Source organism: Mesoplodon bidens (assembly GCF_964165515.1).
Source record: "Mesoplodon bidens genome assembly, contig: HAP1_SCAFFOLD_1293, whole genome shotgun sequence".
In the NCBI taxonomy this organism is placed as follows: Eukaryota; Metazoa; Chordata; class Mammalia; order Artiodactyla; family Ziphiidae; genus Mesoplodon; species Mesoplodon bidens.
In genome coordinates, this window is record NW_027672317.1 from 40,398 (window position 1) to 56,000 (window position 15,603).

The 15,603-nt window shown below is 44.0% G+C and overlaps 1 long non-coding RNA gene across 2 annotated transcripts; it reads right to left on the bottom strand.

Annotated features, from left to right (window-relative positions):
• Positions 1–156: 156 nt before the first annotated feature.
• On the bottom strand, positions 157–15,582 carry LOC308610350. Of its 2 annotated transcripts, none has more exons than XR_014014519.1 (3): positions 15,327–15,582; positions 3,972–4,073; positions 157–375 (listed from the first exon to the last, which is right to left on the bottom strand). It is a non-coding gene; the product is annotated as an uncharacterized lncRNA (long non-coding RNA). The 2 variants fall into 2 exon arrangements; XR_014014520.1 differs by lacking the exon at positions 15,327–15,582 and adding an exon at positions 9,145–9,348 and having other exon boundaries at positions 3,972–4,110.
• Positions 15,583–15,603: the final 21 nt, after the last annotated feature.

Sequence of the window (15,603 nt, forward strand, 5' to 3'; positions counted from 1 at the left end):
AGGAGCCTGATTTAGTATCACCATCTAAGACTCCACAAGCCACCCAATTTGGACTGGGAGCCACATCCACAGCAGGGCAAGTTCCCTTGTGCGGACATCCTATAAGAGGCCAGGGGGACTCCCTTGGACTTGAGGCGTCCGATTCTAATTTCCCCACAGGAGCCCCGGGGAACTTTGACAGTGGGGAACGAGTTGATTGACTCTCCAATAGATACCACTCCCCAAACCCTCCCTGTTTATCTTAAGAGGCTTGTAAATATTAAACAAAGGGGAAACAAAGTCATCCTAGGAAAAACTTGCCTGTATCTTTGAGATGCAAATGTCCTTTCTGGTCTTCTCAGGAACTCTCATCTCTGCCATCTTTCTAAAATGCACCTTTTTGAAAGAGGGTAAAGTAATTTAGAAACTGACTTATCAAGGATAAATAAAAAACCTAAGTGTCTTTTCTGTAAAAATTCAGCCATCTAGACAAGTGAGTTGGATTTGTTCCATCTGCCAGAAACCTAATTTGAATCCAACCTCTTTTTCTAAACTGATGGGCTTCACATGGCTGTACCTGACTCAGTGCTGAAATTCTGAAATGACAACCATGACGTCTCTGTATGTTTGTGTCCTTGTATGTGTCTTTGTCTTTGGATAGCATTGCTGAGGTTGATTTGTGGATGAGCTCTATTTAATTGGCTTAAAGAAAAGTAAGCACTTACACACCAAACTATTCTAAATACAAGAGAAACTGAGCTACATGAGCTTCAGGTTCATGTGAACTGGGAAATAGTCAGTATTAATTAAGACCTGGTATTAACGTTCGTTTGTTGATCTAATTAATATAGACATGCTGTTAGAGTCATCAACATTAAGTATAATACTTTTATTGTGCCTAGGTTTAATATAAGCTAAATAAAATCTTGTTATATCTGTTGCAAATTTGTCAGCAAGGAAATAACTTGATGTGAAGAAACTTTTAAGGAAAGAAAAGGCAAATGAGGTAAGAGCTTTAGGTGAACTTTTTAAAATACTTATCTTTTAGGAAGGTCTATCTAAAATTAATCTCTCCAGATATTTGACCACTTGAAAGTCAGAATTGTGCTAAAGTAAGTGACAGAAGGTTTATGGAAAGTGGACCCTGAAAAAAAGAGTTCTGTACGTGGTCAGGACTAAGTTTAAAATAAGTTTAATTGAGTAAATACGTTTTAAAAGTAAGCTGGTGCACAACTTGAATTTCGCTTTTCTCTCTGTTAAGAAGACAAGGTTTCTTAAGATTTTGGACTGCCTTTGATACCAGATTTTAAGTTTTTCTACCTTTTAAGAGATCTGTTCTGTACTTGCCTTTGAAATCTTTTATTGTTACTTTGGCTAAGTGAATAACTATTGTTTCACAGTGACATGGCATCCTATCTGTTTTAAACCCTTTTCTTATTTTTTTGACAAAACTTCCCAAATCAAATTATAATGAAGTTCCTTTGACCTCTAGCTAACTTTGGGGTGCTTCAAAGGGCCCCTGAAACACCCCAAAGAGAGACATTAACTAATTAGGTTGAATGACACAGGAAGTGTTGTCAAATAAGCAATAAATCTTCTTAGGTTCTATTGTATGCCAAATGACACAGGTATTCTACAGATTATATGGAGTTCCTAAAATCTGGTATGTCCTGGTAAAATGTTACCAGTCAGAATTCTCTTTATTGTCTGAAAGTGTTGCATGTCACCGCAGTAACCACGTTACTTTCTCAATTGCACTGTAATCAGATTGAAACGTGCCTTCTTAAGTCTTTCACCATTGTACACAGTCATGGTTTCACTCTGATGCCTTTGCAAAAATGCTTCCTCTCCAAGAAGATTTATAGAAAGGACCTTTGCATAAATACAAGTTTCTGATTTTCAAACCATAAAGGTGAACTGGGTAAGAACTTGAAGAATTCTAATGGGAAACCTGATGGCTTCATAAAGCTGTTAACAAAAACGATTAGTTGCACATGCCTGGGTAAAAGGGTTATACTTATGGTTATAATTTTGGTTATAATTAAGGTTATAATTTTTATGGTTTCTATCTGAAAAATGACTGTTTTAACTCTGTGTTTTCCAGGTGTAAGCAAAACGCTCCCCTTAAACTCATTATGATTTACAGTCATTTGTTAAATTATACCCTTGTAAGCAGAATTGAAACATTTATCTTTTTCTCTCTACCTGGGTGATCCTGCCAGTAGCATATGCTTGTCCCAAAGATTAAGCCATGCACGTCTAAGTACGCACTGCTGGTACACTGAAACAGCGGATGGCTCACTAAATCAGTTATGGTACCTCTGGTCGCTCGCTATTGCAATTGGATTACAAGTAGTTATACTGATCATTGTTCTTTGTTTCCAGATTGTTTGCTCTTTGTGTCTCCCTGCTGTACTGTGTCTTTGTTAACGTTACTAGCTGCATTACTTATATCCTGTCTACTTTATAAGACTGGCGTCTCTTACAGTACCCAGTATGGAACCAGGCCTCCAACAATACTTCAATGGCTAAACATCTTGAGAAAATAGACCACATTTATAACATGAAATAATTGTAATAGTGTGATTCTAGGTACAGGAGGAAGCAACAAGGGAAAATGTCTCCTGGATCATAATTAGATAGAGGATCCAGAAGATCTTTAATTAGCAATAGGGCCTAATCCAAAAACTAGCACCTGGAGTGGCATATCAAGAATTCTCCCCTGACCTGGGATGAGCCTCCCAGCGCCGTGGGACAAAATTTGATCCTGAAACGTCTCCCAAATATTGGTCAAAATCCTGACCAAGAGGAGAGGATCTGAGAAATGGAATATTTCCTGACACATCAGTCATTAGCGACTGCAGCCCCCCAACGTGAGCCGGTGAGCCCTGACGAAACTCAGGATATGAGAATATAGGACACAGGCCCCAGACAGCTGAGGTACATATCAAATGACTGATTTCAGTGAGCCCAGACCCTTGCATCTTCCCGTACATGGAAAAGTGCTGAATTCCTTAACTTGAAATGCTGCCTCCCAGGCTTGAAGCCCTCAAAATTCCCATCAAAGAGGTCGTAACTCTCAACTTTTAGGCTGAGAATATTTTTTTAAGGCTACAGGTGTAAAGGACACACTTTCCAGAGAGGAACAAAAAAAACAAAAACCCAACGTTTGGAACACCGGCACCAATGGTGGACACTCCCGGAAAGATCCATCTGATGAAGCAATTAGAAGGGCCGTCACCCTCTTTTATCCACAAGACTGTGGAATGGACATTGACAGTAGGGAATTGTAACAGGGAAGAGCCAAATCGGACTCCACATGGGATCTGTTCCTTTTACTTTAACCTTTGCCTTCTGCTGCTTTTGTTCACTACAAGGATACTGTCTGTACCTGTACATAATGGCCTGCCTCGGGGAACCCTGTCCCTCTGTCTGAATGTTAAACCAAAGTGCCTTTGTTCAGGGAAACATATGGACTCCTTCCACCTGTGGATGGCTACAATTAAGAAGAAATTAACACATCTCCTCCCCGAGGCTGGCCATTCCAGGGGCTATTCGCACAACTTATGGCCTTCTTACTTTACCTCCTCATCTCCTCCCCATCTCTGTATTATAAAAGAAACTGGCACCCAAACCCCGATAAGATGGTTATTTTGAGACTTTACTCTGCCATCTTCTCGGTCTGCTGGCTTTCTGAATAAAGTCATATTCCTTGCCTCAACACCTCATCTCCGATTTATGGCCTGTCATGCGGCAAGCAGAGCAACCTTGGACTTGGTAACATCTTTACTCAGGACACGGTGTCACAAAGTGGGACACTGTTTTCTGTTTGTTTTGTTTTTGTTTTGGGCCGCGCTAAGTGGCTCGTGGGATCGTAGCTCCTCGACCAGAGATCCAACCCGTGCTCCCTGCAGTGGAAGCTCGGAGTCCTCACCAATGGACTCCCAGGGAATTCCCATGGGACACTGATACCTGGCAGTCACGGCCCTCACCTTTGTGAGGCAGAGGTAGTAGTGTAGCAGGATTGAGAACGGTGTGACGTTTAAAGATTAGGTGGTGAAAGCAGGATTTCACAGGAAGTTAATCCAGTGATACTTGCAGAGAAATGTTGTCAATTCAGCGTTAAGAAGACTGTGGACAAGGTGTGGAGTTTGCAAATAAACTTCATTTCCTAGAGTCAAATCTGCCAAGGCTTCCACTAAATTTGAAGTTGTGGCTATAACCTTAAGACACCTGAGACAGGCAAAAGCAACTGAATCAAGTTGTATGCTGTAACAGGCAATAGGCCTGTGTTTACTACCATGCTCACACAGTTCTGCGCGGCCTGATTATGCCTTTCATGCACAAATAAAGGAAAAGGTTTTGAATAACCTAAAGTTAATCTATTAAGTAGAGATCTCTTCGAACTTAAAAGGGCTAATATACTTTGCCTCCAGTGGAGATCTCACCTTAAAGTATCCGGATCGGGCTTCCCTGGTGGCGCAGTGGTTGACAGTTCACCTGCCGATGCAGGGGAAACGGGTTTGTGCCCCGGTCCGGGAAGATCCCACATGCCGCAGAGCGGCTGGGCCCGTGAGCCATGGCCGCTGAGCCTGCGTGTCCGGAGCCTGTGCTCCGCAACGGGAGAGGCCACAACAGTGAGAGGCCCACGTACCGCAAAAAAAAAAAAAAAAAGTTTCCGGATCAACCTGAACCTGATCATTTGGGTAACCCTAAGGCAGGCAGCTCTTGCAGTGCTTGTTTTAGCCTTATAAAAACCTGCTTGTGTTTATCTTCCCAAGCAAAGGATTCAGGAACTAAATCTTTAATAAGTTCACAGAGTGGAAGAGGTAACAGAAAAATTTGGAACCTAGAGCTTGCAATAACCAGCTAAACCTAGAAATCCACAATGCTAGCACTTAGTTGTGAGTCTAGGAAGTTCCTGTATCAGCCTAATTCTCTCTGGAGATAGCTGAATTCCTTCAGTGCTTAGATTACGTCCTAGGTAATGAACAGCGTCTACGGATAATTGTAATTTTTCCTTTGTTCTTTCTCAGCTAACTGTTGCAGCAAATAAATGGAATCTTTTATGAATGCCTTATGGAACCTTTACAGTAGCTGAGTACAGCAGGAGGTTATCTCCATATGGTAAAAAGGCTGATTTCTCAGGGAACTAGAGGGTACTTAAATCTTGGTGAAGTACTTGGGAGGAAAAAAGAAGGAGTCCCAGTGAACCCTTGAGGCATAAAAGTGCAGGTATATTGTTGATTGTTCCAAGTAAAGCCATGTAGATATTGGCTGTTGGGTCTCCGGGATGCTGAAGAAAGGTGAACAAAGGTCTCCAACTGTAAACCATTTCAAGTCAGTTCAAGCTTGTGACACAAGGGTGGCTAGGTTTGGAACAACAGGAAAACAGGGAAAAACTATTTTTATTAACAGCTCCCAAGTCCTGGACAAATCGCCATCCTGCCAGGTTTCCAACCAGGCAAGATTGGCATGCTGCAGGGACGAGTACACGAATGATTACCTCCTGGGCAATTAGGTCTTCTACAATAGCTATGGGACCTTGTATGACCGCAGGCTTTAATAGCTCTTGAGGAAACCTAGGGAGAGGTTTAGCTACATCTATCTGAATCTTTATAGGTTTGCATTTTTTTATTCTTCTCATGTTAACACTGTCAGAAGTAGCCCCCAAATTTGCAGGCATCCTGTCAGAAGTAGCCCCCAAATTTGCAGGCATCTCCATCCAATTAGGGAACTTTTGTTGAACTTCCGCTTTTAGGTCCAGGACAGATTGTAAGGAACATAACTGATCAGGTTCACGTTGATCAGGAAATTTTAAGGTGAGATCTCCACTGGAGGCAAAATGTACTGGCCCTTTGAAGTTAGAAAAGAGATCTCTACTGAATAGATTAACTGGGGCTATACTGCATAGCAGAAAGGAATCTTGGTTGAGATAAAAATTCTCTCTGAACTGTATTAGGTACTCCCACTATGGAAACATCCTCTTTACTCAGAGGGACCTGTTGTTCTTTGAGGGTGGGATTTAGAGTAGAAAGCACAGCTCTGGTTAGGGCTAGGGGTAGGGTGTTAAAGGGTTAGGTAATTATGTTTACAGTTAGGGTTAGAGTTTAATGTAGATTTCAAAGTAAAATATGAGAGTGGGGTTTCAAGTAGAAAGCATAGCTCCAGTATCAACTAAAATTTGGCCGTTTTTCATTATATTTTCCTCTGGGCTGTTTAAGGTCATTGCTGCTAATAGTTTACCAGAGAACCTCTGGAGTTCTGCCAACTAGGTGAGAGGGTCATGGGGGGCCCTCCCTTTGAGACAGATACGAGAGCATTTGTGAAGAGTTTGCATAGGACTTTTGAGGACACCTCTTTTTCCAGTGTCCTCACTGATTACAAATGAAACATCAACTTTGGGTCATCAAATTGATCATGGACCCCTAGGAGGTTGTAATGGGGGAGGCCCAGGTGTCATTTTGTGTCCCTTGTCTTAGAGCTGTTGTAACTGTAAGGCTATGAGCTTGGTGGATTTCTGTTTGTGATCTTGCTCCAAGGTCCTTTCAAAATGCTCAGCTATAGTCACGAGTTCAGTCAGGCCTATAGCCTCCCACCCTCTTTTCTGCCCTTTTATCAATCCACTCATCTCAGAAGATAATCCACTTACAAAGAGGACAGTTAAAGCAGGCTGAGTGGCCTTTTTATTCCTTGGAACACCAACTGCTGTAAAAAGAGAGCTTCCAAACTGGCTCTAAAGTCTTCCACAGATTCACCCCTCTTTTGTTTGTATGAGTGAATAATAGAGCAATCATTAGGCCAATTAATAACAGACCAAGTGTGAGCAGGGAAGATTTTAGGAATAGCTTATAAAAGGTTAGTTGTTATTCTGCAAGCCTTTTTAGGTTGAGGATCTTGAATACCATCCTAGGGATTATGTCATTTTGCTTCCCACATCCATTCTGGGGCTTCCCCCAGTCCTACCAACATGTGTACAAGTGGATAAAGATCTAGCAGTTTGGGGACATACGCCCTGACAGTGACTCTAAGTTCTTTAAAAAATGTTGGGGGTTCCTCCAAGGTTTAGAGAATTCTTTGACTACAGCTCTCAGTTCAGTCTTTGACCAAGGGGTAAAGGACACCTGAGGGGGCTCACCTGCAACCTCAGGTAGTTTTACTTTAAATGGCAATTGTTAAATATTCTTTTTGGAATAGAGAAGTATTTCAGACAGGAAATGAGTAACACAAGAGTCCTCGGGTGACAACGGAAAGGGGGGGACAGTAGGAGGTACGTCTGCAGTCACATCCGTCCTACGGTCTTTTGTCTCAGGTACCTTTTGTCCCTTTAATTTTTCATTAGCTTTTTGTTCTAAGTCTCTAAACGAAGCTATTTTGGAATCTTGAAACCGTCTGTAAACTTTTACATACCAAGTAAAGCAGGCATCTCATTCTCCCTGTGCAATCTGTGAACCCTTGCTCTCTAGTGGTTTCCTTAAATGTACAATCTTGTCTAACTGGAACATGCCCCACAATGACCACTGTAATTCTAGATCAATATTAGTATAATTTTTCCATCTTTCTAAATATCTACAACCTCCAGGACCATAGTTCTTAAATATAAAATAAGCAGGTGTGCCAGAAGCTGGCATTCTCAACTCTTGGGCGATAAAGGACCTCATTTCCTTAGCTAGCCTTTGTCAACCCAAAAGAACACACAAAAAACCTGCGCCTTAATATATCAGCAGTAACAAAGAGATGTTACTACGTCCTGGACAAAAGAAGGCCTGGTATGCACCACCACCGATTCCCAGGGATCCTTGGACTGAGGAAAAAGATCCAAACGGCAAATCCCAAGGAAGGGGGACTGCAAACTGATTCCAAACAAAATGGAGAACTATAGCCACCACCAACAGCTCCAAGCATGGAAACTGGGGGCTGATTCCAAACAGATGGGCAAGTGCAGACTACACTGTCAGCAGTGCCCAGTGTGGAATCCAGGGAACAAAATTAGGGGCTATGGTTTACCACTCAAAAAATATACTGGCAATAACCAAGAGATGTTACTGTGTCCTGGGAATTTCCATCTGAAAGGCTAGGGGTTTGGCCTCAAGGAGAATCCTCTACCAGCCAAACTGACCTGCCCTGTAGAGGAAAGCCAGTTAGATTGGGAGCACAAACGCAAAGAGAATGGAGCTCAAACCAAGAGGAGCTTACCAACAACCTTCAGGAATGGCAAGAAAGACAGTGAACTCAAAGGAGTTGTGGGCACCACACCTGTTCCTCCTTGTCCCAAATGTTATCAGAAATTTGCTTCAGATCCCATCACTGCCACCAATATATTTACCTTTTTCTTTTTAAAAAGATAAGCATTTAATCATAAAATCATCTTGTTAGCAGTAGCAATCATAAGAGTGGATTTTAGAAAAGTGCACATACATATTTTTATACAGAACATTTCTGGAGGGATACATATTAAACTGTTAGTGGCCACCTCTGCATGCCCCAATGTATTAAAAAACAAAATTTAACGGAGTAAATTGGAAGATTTACTTTGAATTTTGAATAAATTGGCCTTATTAAACGATTCATGAATCAGGCAGCATCTCATCTGATAGAAAGGGAGATACTCCAACGGGTTACACAACATGGAAGGCTTTCTTTTTTTTTGGCCATGCCACATGGCATGTGGAAATCTTAGTTCCCCGACCAGGGATCGAACCCAGGCCCCGTGCATTGGAAGCGCGGAGTCTTGGCTGCTGGACCACCAGGGAAGTCCCAGAAGACTTGTATAGTAAGGAGGGTGGGACAAGGAAAGAAAGTCATCATCAAGGGAAAAAATGAAAGTTCACTGGAGGAAAGTAAAACTTCAGGTGACAACGGCGTCTCATTGGCTAAACTGCGGAATTTTCTATTAGCTATTTCTATTTTCTATTTCTTGTTGCTGGCCAGGAAGGAAGTCTTCCCTCCTCCAGCTGGGGTAGTAAAGTGGTTGCACGTCCTCTTTGGGGTCAGTAAATGACCTCTTCCTGTTGGGGTAATTGATGATGAGTGGCACGGCATGAGAGCTCCCTCTACGGGCCTTCCAGACTCCAATTCTAGTGCAGGTTTCCTTTTGTTAACATTCACAGCATGTTTTATTGGCAGGAGGAGTCACAATGAGGGAGAAAAGGCCACAAGACTCACCATAAAGAAGGCTCAGAAATGCTTGGGTGGGTCCAAGGCAGGCACAAGGTGGCTGTGGGGTCAGCTGGTGGCTACAACGATCACATGGTTCCCTCTGATGGGTTTGCAGCTCGATGTGGAAGAGTGAATAAAAGGGTCAGTTCATCCTATCAGAGAAACATGAAACTGAGATAAGCTTCCCACTGCTAGAAGCATCTTGAGCCTTCAGAAAAGAACAGAGAACATGTCTAAAGGGTTTGGGAACATCAGAGCCACACCTCCTCAGAGTGGGACTCCCCAGGCTCTCCAGGTCTCAGTCCCCAACTCTCCCTCAGTGACAAAGCCTCCCTACCTCTGTCCTTGTCAGCTCAGTGATCCCTAGAGGTCCTGCCTATCCGTGAGGACTTAGGTTTCCATGAGACAGGTTGGTTGAGACCTAGTGATACAGTTGACCAGCCTGATATGCAACAGTTCCCACCACCCTGGGGCAGTTGGGCTCAGGGACACATGGCTCTGGACCCCATGTGGAGGGTGTCCTTGCACGTCCGCTGTGCCACAGAAGAGCCAGTAATGCCTGTAGCTGTCCAACTGATTCTCAGGGGGTTTTCCTGGGAGAGCCCTTGGTCATCTGACCTCCTATCCAGGAAGCCCCATGACTTTCTGATTGCTGCCTGTCATGCCAACAACACACCTGTGAAGGTTCTGCTCTGCATGGCCATCTGTCCGCCAGGCGCCCCCTTCTAGGGACCCAGACGCTAGGACCACACAAATGCTGAAGGAGTGTCCACCTGCCTAAGGTACAGACACCCCTGTATCCATCTGCATGATTTCTACTGGGAATCAACAACATTTATGGGGATTCTCTGGCCCTAAAGAACAGACCAACCTGATAGGAGCAATGCAATGATTCACAATTACCAGGGTCAATGCACATATACAAGGGCCCATAGCCCCAGATGCCCCACTCACAATTCACATGAGGGTCCCATACGTACCCACCGATGCCCAAATATTCTTGCTTCATACATACACAATCCAAACACGCACATCAGTGGTACGCTGCTAAGTGCTTGATAAAAAGCTCTCCGAGAAAGGCGGGAAAGACTTCCCTTATGGTATCTACATGGTATAAATATTCCCAGCAGGACCAATTTCAAGCTACCCACCTGACATCACTAAACACACAGCTGGGAAGAGATATGCACCATTGACTCTCCCAAGACAGTATGAACCAGTTCCAGCACATCCCATAACTTTTCCTGTGAATATGTGCACAGAATCCACTTACACCCCAAGGAGAACTCTCAACTCCCACCACAGATATATAACCAAAAGGACACCACATACACATTTGTGTTTGTACATAGATATATATATATATATATCTCCTGAACACACACCCTCACCCTGAATAAATACACAAACAGACCACCTCTTACTACCTAAATTTTTACAGATGAAACCTTACTCACCCTGAATATTCACATTCCACTCTCACAACTATATATACACACACAACATGGGCCTGAAAACAAACATGTGCAACCAATATGCCATCCAGATGTACACACTGAGTACCTAAGCACACAGGGTCACCAAGTACACAACTGTCTCATGTGCAACCCAAAAAAAGACCCATATGCAATCCCACAGCCCTAAAATACATAGACTGCAGGACTCCTGCACACACACAGAACCCACACAGCCTACTGGTTTCCAAACACACAAACTAAACTCTCACGTCCCACAGAATACATACCCCAGAAGCCCCAGGAACTCAAACACACACACAGACACAAATAATCTATACTTATCAAATACAGCTGACCCTTGAACAGCTTGGGGGTTAGGGCGCCAACCCTCCGTGCAGTGGCTCTGCATCCATGGATCCTGTAGTAGTCCTGTAGTAGTTACTGAAAAAGAAATCCACTATAAGTGGACCCGTGTGCCTCAAACCCATGTTGTTCAAGGGTCAACTGTCCATATAAGTCCACCTCACTAATACTGAGAACACACATACAAGCAACACCACTAAATTCTTCAGGCATTACATTTTGAAATAGACACATAGAGGACTCGAAGCCTCCTGCTACACTCACAAATCACAAATACACACATCCACAAACTACTCATGAGTATACACCCCAAATGCTCAGACACACTCAAAACAGAAAAACACCGACAACCTCTGCAGTCTTACTAAGATACATACACAATTCTCACACACCTATGGACACACACATGCAAATATTCCTAACCCCTGAACATATGGATCCCCTCCCAAACACTATACATTATGCTACCTCTCCAGAATACAAGCTCCCCACCACTACTCCAACATACAAACTGTATATGTGTGTGTGTGTGTGTGTATATACATTTCTACCCTCACCCTGAATATATAGACAGACCACCTCTTACTCCTACCAAACACATGTATAAACACCCTAGCGTTCTCCAAAGAAATACACTTTGAATACTCCTAACAACTCCATACCTTATGAACAAACTCTGATAATGCATGCACCTGATGATGGACACGCACACGGATTAGAATACACAAGTAAGATACATGGAAATATCTCCAGCAAACCATTTATGAAACAACTTCCATATATCAAATTATCCCTAGCTATCAGGAGCCAGCTCACACATATGCAAGTACTAACAAATACCCGTATCACATATTTCTAATACATACAAATGCAATTGTCCATCTTCCCTGTAGAAACATAGAACCCCACCTCTCTATCAGATACACATATACTCACTTCCCAAAATACATAAGCCTAAGAGGCTCCTACTGAAAATTACAAATGCACAGCCTCAGCAAATATTCCTCCAAGTGGCCATGCCCCTTGAATACACACACAAACTCATTTAACACACAACTCTCCACAAGTCCCAAATAGAACCACGATTACCCAGTACACTACAAATAGACAATAATGTCACCCTATACGCCCTTTGTTCCAAATACACATACAGTACCACACTACTGGCGTATACATAACCCCATATTCCCAACCTCTCACACAGAATGAACTCTGCCATCTTGCAGAATACAGGATCATACAAACACAACATACCTACACATTCAACATCCACCAGCCCCATAAAATAGTCACAAACTTGCCCTCTACACATCCAAATATACATACACAGCTCCTGAAAATGCACACCCACAAACACCCCATAACCATACAACATGCCCTGAATACACAAATGATCAGCCTACATTCCCCAAATATACAAAATTAACAGACTGGACACCCAAAGTAATATACACCACTACTTTTCCTGACATTGCCCTTACGCATATGCAGATAATCCTTCCAAATCCACCATTACACACACACAAATCCCCAAATTCAGGGGTGAAAAAAACACATGTAAACATATTCCCCAAACACCAAATTACAAACACCTAACCACCAACTCCTTGAGTATGCCTGCGTCACATCTCAACACCCTCCAAATACAACACTCACTCTTACACACTCTCACAAAAACACAGGCATGACCTCCCTTCAAACACAAATATCCACGGACAAAACCAACCCACACATTTGACTACCTATCAGATTCCCACCAACCAATTAAGTATGTACAGACCCCATCTATGCTTGCAAATCAATCATGATTTGACACCAGACTACAAATACATGTTTATTACCACATTCAGCAAAGTTGCTCGCATCACCGACAAAAGAATGCAGTTTGAACCTAAGTGTTGACTGATGTTTTTATGATAAGAAGGAAGACACTAGTGAAACGATGAGTGTGTTCCTTCCATCTTCACTCATTTTCCAATCACCTGAGCTACACCTTCGGAACCAGATGAGGGTTTTCAACTCGCAAGAACTTTCCCTCTAGCTTTTGTACTCTTCACAACGTGCAGACTAGAACGGCACCTGTTTAATAGCTCGCACACACTATTTAGCCCCCACTGTAGGCCCCGCAATCACTGAACCCTTCATGCAGCCGGCTCCCCAGTGGTGCCGATAATCCTGGGGTAAACATCTCAAGGGAATCGAGCTCTATGGGGGCGTGAATCCACATTGTGGGGAGTCTCCTTACATGGACAAGGGCACAAATAACCCACAGGGTGAACAACAGTGCAGAGCGGTGACACCTGAGGGGTGAAAAGTCCCCGTACCCCTTACCTCAGGATTCCTAGAATTGACTCTACAGGCCGCCATGACAGGACCCTCCCCCGCCGGACAGCCATTGGGGCCCCACCCTCCGCGCTCGCGCATGCGCTCCTGTCTTCCGGAGCAAACTGCCCCAGCAGACGCCGGGAGCTGTTGGAGGACGGCGGTCCGCCGTGCCCGAGAGCCCCGCCCCAGTGGGCGTGCGCGGGCGTGCAGGCGCGGGGTGCGCGGGCCTAGGAGGTCTCTGCAGGAGAGGACAGAAATGGAGGGTCGGGCAAGCTGCGGAACTTCTCTGGCGACGCTCCTCGCTGGGAACCTTCGTGACGGTCTCTTCTTAAAACCAGCTCTTGGGAAATGTGCACTCGTGAGTTTTATATTGCACTCGTGAAACCCATGCACTTAGCTACAAAGAGTTCTGGAGAGCTCCGCTGTAAGCACAGTAGCCTCAAATTGGGGCAAGTCCTTTCATGCCCTTTGGACTGCCGTTCCTTGGTTCTTGTTAATGCCTTTCAAAAAACAGTAGGTCCTTTTTCCTAGCACACCTGAAGTTTCCGTTAAAGAACAATGCTAGCAAAGAATTTCAGACCTGGGAAACACTCTTTTTAAGATACTGTCTCCTGACTCCGTTCCTAGAGTTTTTCCAACGCATTTACTCTACTAGAATATTTTTTCTCCGTGTTCACAGGTGTTTCCTTTGTACGGTTTTGGGGTTTTTTTTAAAATAATTTTGAGAAAGAGTTGACAATCTGGGCCAATTTCAACAGGTAGTATGGGAACAATTTTATTTTCCCTTCCTCCTTTTTTATAATATCTTGCAGAATTTCAGTTGACAATAAAACAACAACAACAACAACAAAAATAGTAGCGGGATCAACTTACTGACCTTTGTAATACTTCCCAAAGAAACTTCAATCATCAGATCCGCTTTCTGGTCAAATGCAAGATTAGAGCATTTCTCACTCAACAGGATGCCTCTGAAGACCCCTCACATGTAACAGCACTAAGCGCCTCCAAGTGCAGACTTGAAAACTCCACAAGACACAAACATGGTATCTCTTCTTTAATGTTTCGTGATTGAGTGGAAGATGAACTGTCTTCTGAGGCTTGTGATGCATGTCCAGAGATGTTTTTTCTCAGTAGTCAATGCCCGCCCCCACCTTCTGTGCAGGAATAGTCAGAGATCATGATCCAAAGGACTTTTAGATACTCCCTTCTGTGACTGGTCTTCCCAAGTTACATTTGGGCTAATTTGATTATCTCTGTCTGTGGGGTGTAGGATTTTGAAGTATTACAAAGGTGATTGCAGAATTGGGACTGGCTAATTTTTGCACAGTGCAATTTTTGTATCAGTGGCCTTGAGAAGAGTCCTTCAAATACTGTATCAGAATTATGAGTGAGAATCTTGTAAATAATTGGTTGAATGACTGAACAAAGGGAGGAAGCAACAAGGAAGCCTGCCTTTCTCGAGTGCCTGGGTACAATATTTTGCCTCACCATTCCTCTAGTATGAAGTTATTGGTTGCAAATCATTTAAGTTTTCCTTCATTATAAAACCTCCAGGGCTTCCCTGGTGGCGCAGTGGTTGAGAGTCCTCCTGCCAATGCAGGGGACACGGGTTCGTGCCCCGGTCTGGGAAGATCCCATGTGCCGCGGAGAAGCAGGGACCGTGAGCCATGGCCGCTGAGCCTGCGCGTCCGGAGCCTGTGCTCCGCAACGGGAGAGGCCACAACAGTGAGAGGCCCGCGTACCGCAAAAAAACAAAACAAAACAAACAAAAAAAAAACCTAGGTTGATGGATAAAGACGTGAAAGGAAGGGACTGTCATGCTCAACCTCGGTGCCGTGAATCAAAACAACAGTTTATAAACTGCCTAAAGAGGCACACGCCAATTGTGTTGCCACTGTGGGAGGTGGAAGGAACTTCCGGTTCTTGCCTACCTGCCAGAGCCCTCGTGGAATGTCCCCCCAGCGCACGCCACCCCACCCCGACCCACGTGCCCTCTGCCCCTCCCCCACCGCAGAACGGTTCAGCCCGCATTTTCCGGTTTACTTTCAAACGTGTCCCTCGTTGACTTGGATCCCGAGCGTTTGCTGAAGCAGGTCGCTCTCTGGCTCCTGGTCTTGACTTTTCTCATTGAGGCTACCAGGCAGCAGTAGTCCGTGCCCAAGCCTGCAGGATGGCTTCAATAGGAGGTAAGCCTATAGGCTGGGGGTGTGTTCTCAGAGACCCTGCCATCCTCACATCCTTCAGGTTCACACGTTACACTTAACTGTGGGCACACAGTTGGACTGAAGTAGAGGGAGAAGAGAGCACTGGACGCACAAGG